The sequence below is a fragment of the Oncorhynchus mykiss genome, chromosome 19 (assembly GCF_057628025.1).
Source record: "Oncorhynchus mykiss isolate SJ-2025 chromosome 19, ASM5762802v1, whole genome shotgun sequence".
NCBI classification, from domain to species: domain Eukaryota; kingdom Metazoa; phylum Chordata; class Actinopteri; order Salmoniformes; family Salmonidae; genus Oncorhynchus; species Oncorhynchus mykiss.
This window is the reverse complement of record NC_143040.1, coordinates 6,647,764-6,654,507: the sequence shown is the minus strand read 5'-3', so window position 1 is coordinate 6,654,507 and position 6,744 is coordinate 6,647,764. Positions and strand designations below refer to the sequence as shown.

General features: G+C 42.1%; 1 long non-coding RNA gene across 1 annotated transcript; it reads right to left on the bottom strand.

Moving 5' to 3' along the window:
* Positions 1 to 4,225: 4,225 nt before the first annotated feature.
* Positions 4,226 to 6,469, bottom strand: LOC118948981 (uncharacterized). The gene is made up of 3 exons (XR_005042232.2): positions 6,320 to 6,469; positions 5,923 to 5,999; positions 4,226 to 5,713 (listed from the first exon to the last, which is right to left on the bottom strand). It is a non-coding gene; the product is annotated as an uncharacterized LOC118948981 (long non-coding RNA).
* Positions 6,470 to 6,744: the final 275 nt, after the last annotated feature.

The following is a 6,744-nucleotide window of genomic DNA, read 5'->3' as shown; positions in this document are numbered from 1 at the left end:
CTGTGTCTGCTCTCCTCTCCTCTCTACTCTCCTCCACCTGTGTCTATTCCTTCTGCAGAACCACAGGTAAACTCACTCCCTCAGTCAGGATTCACTTATTCAAACATTCATGTTTTAAGTCTGGGTAATACAAATCAGTCTAACAGATTATTTAACTAATTACCTACGATTTTAACAACAATATGTAAACATCTACTAACTTTCAACTGATATGTCCAAGTTTAACTTCAAACTTGGCGTTTTAATGGTGATAACTCTTCCTCTGCAGCTCCAACTGAGACTCAGGTTCCTCTGAACAGGACGACCACCAGGGGAAGTGACAGCAGAGAGCAGACTACAGTCAGAGTGGGTGTTGTAGTTTTATTTTGGGTGGCCATCTTGATTTGGAGTCCACGTGTTTGTTAACCCTGGGCTATTCACATAGTATTTTTTCAAATGCATTTATAATAACCAAAAACAGAAGATAGATAGCAACAAAACATATTGTCTTAATGTTTATATTTCAATAATATTAACAGAATATTTAAACAATCTCTCTCTCTCTCTCTCTCTCTCTCTCTCTCTCTCTCTCCCTCTCTATCTCTCTCTCTCTCTCTCTCTCTCTCTCTCTCTCTCTCTCTCTCCCTCTCTATCTCTCTCTCTCTCTCTCTCTCTCTCTCCCTCTCTATCTCTCTCTCTCTCTCTCTCTCTCTCTCTCTCTCCCTCTCTATCTCTCTCTCTCTCTCTCTCTCTCTCTCTCTCTCCCTCTCTATCTCTCTCTCTCTCTCTCTCTCTCTCTCTCTCTCTCCCTCTCTCTCTCTCTCCCTCTCTATCTCTCTCTCTCTCTCTCTCTCTCTCTCTCTCTCTCTCTCTCCCTCTCTATCTCTCTCTCTCTCTCTCTCTCTCTCTCTCTCTCTCTCTCTCTCCCTCTCTATCTCTCTCTCTCTCTCTCTCCCTCTCTCTCTATCTCTCTCTCTCTCTCTGTGTCTCTCTCACTCTCTCTCTGTCGCTCTCTCTCTCTCTCTGTCTCTCTCTCTCTCTCTCTCTCTCTCTCCCTCTCTCTCTATCTCTCTCTCTCTCTCTCTCTCTGTGTCTCTCTCACTCTCTCTCTGTGTCTCTCTCTCTCACTCTCTCTCTCTCTCTCTCTCTCTCTCTCTCTCTCTCTCTCTCTCTCTCTCTCTCTGTGTCTCTCTCACTCTCTCTCTGTCTCTCTCTCTCTCTCTCTTTATCTCTCTCTCAGGAGGAACGAGACTTGTGTTACGCCTCGTTGGATATCCGTCAGGGACAGAGGAGACCAAAGAAGAAGAAGACAACCAAGAACTCTGACTTCAGTACCTACTCAGCCATCAATACCAGCAGAGTGTGAGACATATACAAGCTATCAATACCAACAGTGTGAGACCTATACCAGCTATTAAGATCAATCCCAGCCATCAATACCAGCAGAGTGTGACTTATACCAGCCATCAATACCAGCAGAGTGAGACCAATACCAGCCATCAATACCAGCAGAGTAAGACCAAAACCAGCCATCAATACCAGCAGAGTGAGACCAATACCATCCATCAATACCAGCAGTGTGAGATCTATACCATCCATCAATACCAGCAGAGTGTGAGAGCTAATACCATCCATCAACACCAGCAGAGTGAGACCTATACCAGCCGTCAATACCAGCAGAGTGAGACCTATACCATCCATCAATACCAGCAGAGTGAGACCTATACCATCCATCAATACCAGCAGAGTGAGACCTATACCATCCATTAATACCAGCAGAGTGTGAGATCTATACCAGCCATCAATACCAGCAGAGTGTGAGATCTATACCAGCCATCAATACCATCATTGTGAGACCTATAACAGCCATCAATAACATCATTGTGAGACCTATACCAGCCATCAATACCAGCAGAGTGAGACCTATACCAGCCATCAATACCAGCAGAGTGAGACCTATACCAGCAGAGTGAGACCTATACCATCCATCAATACCAGCAGAGTGAGACCTATACCAGTCATCAATACCAGCAGAGTGAGACCTATACCATTATTGTGAGACCTATACCATCCATCAATACCAGCAGAGTGAGACCTATACCAGCCGTCAATACCAGCAGAGTGAGACCTATACCAGCCGTCAATACCAGCAGAGTGAGACCTATACCATCATTGTGAGACCTATACCAGCCATCAATACCAGCAGAGTGAGACCTATACCATCCATCAATACCAGCAGAGTGAGACCTATACAAGCTATCAATACCAGCAGAGTGAGACCTATACCAGTCATCAATACCAGCAGAGTGAGACCTACACCAGTCATCAATACCAACAGAGTGAGACCTATACAAGCTATCAATACCAGCAGAGTGAGACCTATACCAGTCATCAATACCAGCAGAGTGAGACCTATACCAGCCATCAATACCAGCAGAGTGAGACCTATACCAGCCATCTATACCAGCAGAGTGAGACCTATACCAGTCATCAATACCAACAGAGTGAGACCTATACAAGCTATCAATACCAGCAGAGTGAGACCTATACCAGTCCTCAATACCAGCAGAGTGAGACCTATACCTGCCATCAATACCAGCAGAGTGAGACCTATACCAGTCATCAATACCAACAGAGTGAGACCTATACCAGCCATCAATACCAGCAGAGTGAAACCAATAACAGTCATCAATACCAACAGAGTGAGACCTATACCAGTCATCAATACCAACAGAGTGAAACCAATAACAGTCGTCAATACCAGCAGAGTGAGACCTATACCAGCCGTCAATACCAGCAGAGTGAGACCAATACCATTATTGATCAGGGAGGACAAGGTATTACAGCTTTGATCGTATCAGTTATTATGTTTTTATTCTCGTATCTTTTTTACTTTCGTCTGTATTCTTTCAATTTGCCTTTTAATAATAATAACAATAGTTATTTTAAAATGTTGTTTTTAAGCTCAGGGAATATATTTAAACATCTTTTGATATAGTTTCAGTTTGGAAGTTTCATTGTTGTTTTATCATTGTAATTCATGTGTATTGATGTGTTTAAAAAGTAATTCTCAATAAATATTGATTCAGTTTCATTAGATTTTATTTCATTATTTAATTCTCTCCCACTATGTCAGGGGTATTGAACTCTGACCCTATGAGGTTCTTAGCCTGCTGGTTCTCTGTTCTACCTGATCATTAATTACACCCAGCTGGTATCACAGGTTTTAACCAATCCCTGATTAGGAAGAAGGGAACAGTGAAAAAACACAGTGGAACTGGCTTGGAGGACCAGAGTTGAGGACACAATGGTCTCTTCCAGTTCAATGTCATGGCATTCAGTCTGACGAGGCTCCAGCAACCTCTCAGGGAGGTCTGTTTGGGGGTGTGGCTTATAGGCTTAGTGGGTGTGGTTTATAGGTTAGTAGGTGTGGTTTATAGTTTAGTGGGTGTGGCTTATAGGTTAGTAGGTGTGGTTTATAGGTTAGTAGGTGTGGCTTATAGGCTTAGTAGGAGGCCAAAGGTGTCCGCATGCTTCCCATAGGAAACAGTTCAGAAGAGTTTGTGGACATATTATGACCAAAAAATATTTAAGTTGCATTTTAAATTTCGGTAAGGGTTTTGATGGCTGTTCGAACATTCAAGATTTTATAGGCTAAGTAGGTGGCACAGGCACTTCTTGGGGTCCCCAGGACCAAGTTTGGGAAATAATGCCATACAGTCTCCTCAATGTCAAGGTCAGTCCATTCTGTTTGAAATGCTGCCCTACAGTCTCCTCCATGTTAACTACAGTCTCCTCCATGTTAACTACAGTCTCCTCCATGTTAACTACAGTCTCCTCAATGTTAAGGTCAGGTGATTCTGTTTGAAAAGGCTCCAGCAACCTTTCAGATAGGTTTCTGTTTGAGGGTGTGGCTTATAGTCTTAGTAGGTGTGGTTTATAGGTTAGTAGGAGAGGCTCATATACTAAGAGGGTTGGCTTAGACTATACAAGGGTGTGGTTTATTGGCTAAGAGGGTGTGGCTTAAATGCTAAGAGGTGTGTGGCTTAGATACTAAAGGGTGTGGCTTTAGAGGAAGACATATGCTGAATAGAATCAGAGCAGTTTCCATGGTTTCATACACCTTGCCTTCTGTTAAAGTTGACTAAAAGTAGCTCAGTAAAGCTTTCAACCACATTATCAATAGAGTTACAAAGTGATCAGGTGAATTATGCAAACAGAACATTATAATCTCTGAAAAACATAATTTTATTCCAAAAAATACATTTATTCCAGGTATATTGACCAACCATAAATCAGACATTAACACTAGCTAAATCCAACATAGTAAATCCATACCAATTAAATGTAGACATTTTCAAATGGTAAATAAAAATGACATGATAAAAGAAGCTAAGGAGTTAACACTTGACATTTTGTGTTAAAAGATCTCTCATTCTTAATTCCATTCCTTCCTTAGATTTACTTAGAGAAGCAAAAACAGAGAAACCAGAGAAACAGAGCTCTGGAGGTAACCAGAGAAACAGAGCTCTGGAGGTAACCAGAGAAACAGAGCTCTGGAAGTTAACCAGAGAAACAGAGCTCTGGAGGTAACCAGAGAAACAGAGCTCTGGAAGTTAACCAGAGAAACAGAGCTCTGGAGGTAACCAGAGAAACAGAGCTCTGGAAGTTAACCAGAGAAACAGAGCTCTGGAGGTTAACCAGAGAAACAGAGATCTGGAGGTAACCAGAGAAACAGAGTTCTGGAAGTTAACCAGAGAAACAGAGCTCTGGAGGTTAACCAGAGAAACAGAGCTCTGGAGGTTAACCAGAGAAACAGAGATCTGGAGGTTAACCAGAGAAACAGAGATCTGGAGGTAACCAGAGAAACAGAGCTATGGAGGTAACCAGAGAAACAGAGCTCTGGAGGTTAACCAGAGAAACAGAGCTCTGGAGGTTAACCAGAGAAACAGAGATCTGGAGGTTAACCAGAGAAACAGAGCTCTGGAGGTTAACCAGAGAAACAGAGCTCTGGAGGTTAACCAGATGGTATCGGTCTCACTGCTGGTATTGATGGCTGGTATAGATCTCACTCTCTGCTGGTATTGATGGATGGTATAGGTCTCAATCTCTGCTGGTATTGATGGCTGGTATAGGTCTCACTCTGCTGGTATTGATGGATGGTATAGGTCTCACACTCTCCTGGTATTGATGTCTGGTATAGGTCTTACTCTGCTGGTATTGATGGCTGGTATAGATCTCACTCTCTGCTGGTATTGATGGCTGGTATCGGTCTCACTGCTGGTATTGATGGCTGGTATAGATCTCACTCTCTGCTGGTATTGATGGCTGGTATAGGTCTCAATCTCTGCTGATATTGATAGCTTGTATAGGTCTCACTCTGCTGGTATTGATGGATGGTATAGGTCTCAATCTCTGCTGGTATTGATGGCTGGTGTCGGTCTCACTCTGCTGGTATTGATGGATGGTATAGGTCTCACACTCTGCTGGTATTGATGACTGGTATTGGTCTTAATAGCTGGTATAGGTCTCACACTGCTGGTTCTGAAGGCTGGTAATGGGTCTCACTCTGCTGGTATTGATGACTGGTATAGGTCTCACACTCTGCTGGTATTGATGACCTTTATAGGTCTCACACTGCTGGTTCTGAAGGCTGGTAATGGGTCTCACTCTGCTGGTATTGATGGATGGTTTCGGTCTCATAATGCTGGATGATTTAATGGATGCGTAGGTACTGTAGTCGGAGAGAGCGATAGAGATAATCTGTTAATATTAATTACATATCATATTACATTATTATTATATATTATGTAGTGCTGCTCTTTACCTTCTGTATTTAATGATTCTATCTGCCACTGAAAACACTCTTTCAATATGTCTGGGTTACCAAACACATGGACTACAAATTAAGATGGCCACCCAAAATAAAACTACAACACCCACTCTGACTGTAGTCTGCTCTCTGCTGTCACTTCCCCTGGTGGTCGTCCTGTTCAGAGGAACCTGAGTCTCAGATGGAGCTGCAGAAGAAGAGAAATCGCCATCAAAACACCAAGTTTGAGGTTAAACTAGGACACATCAGTTAAAAGTTAGTAGATGTTAACTTATTGTGGTCAAAATGTTTAAAAAAAAATGCAGGTTAAAAAAAAATTGAAATTATTTGCAAAATAACTAAGATTGATTAGGAATGCCCAGACTTAAAATATGAATTAGTGAGAAAGTGAGAATGTGTTTAAATCGTAGGTAATTATTTAAATAATATGTTAGACTGATTAATATTACCCAGACTTAAAACAAGAATGTTTGAATAAGTGAATCCTGACTGAGGGAGTGAGTTTACCTGTTGTTCTGCAGAAGAAGTAGACACAGGTGGAGGAGAGGAGACAGGAGAGGAGAGCAGACACAGGACACAGACTGAACAGCAACATCCAACACAGCCCACAGTCTACAGGAGGAGGGGAGGAGGAGGAGGACTCAGGAGGACCGACGTCTGGACACAACATTAAACAGAAACAGAACTACACTATTAGATGATCTACTGCTGATGGAATGTTTACAGATGAACTGGAGGCCATGTTTTATTCAGTTCAGCTTCTGATGATTGATTCAAAATAAGATACATTTTCTTTGATGTTCCTTACAACTCCTCCTCTCGTTCAATGAACCCAGACACACCAATACTAATACAATATTAATAACACCAAAGATACAGACAGAAGATAAAGACAGAATTATAACTGTTCTTACCAAGTGAAATCCTGGTGG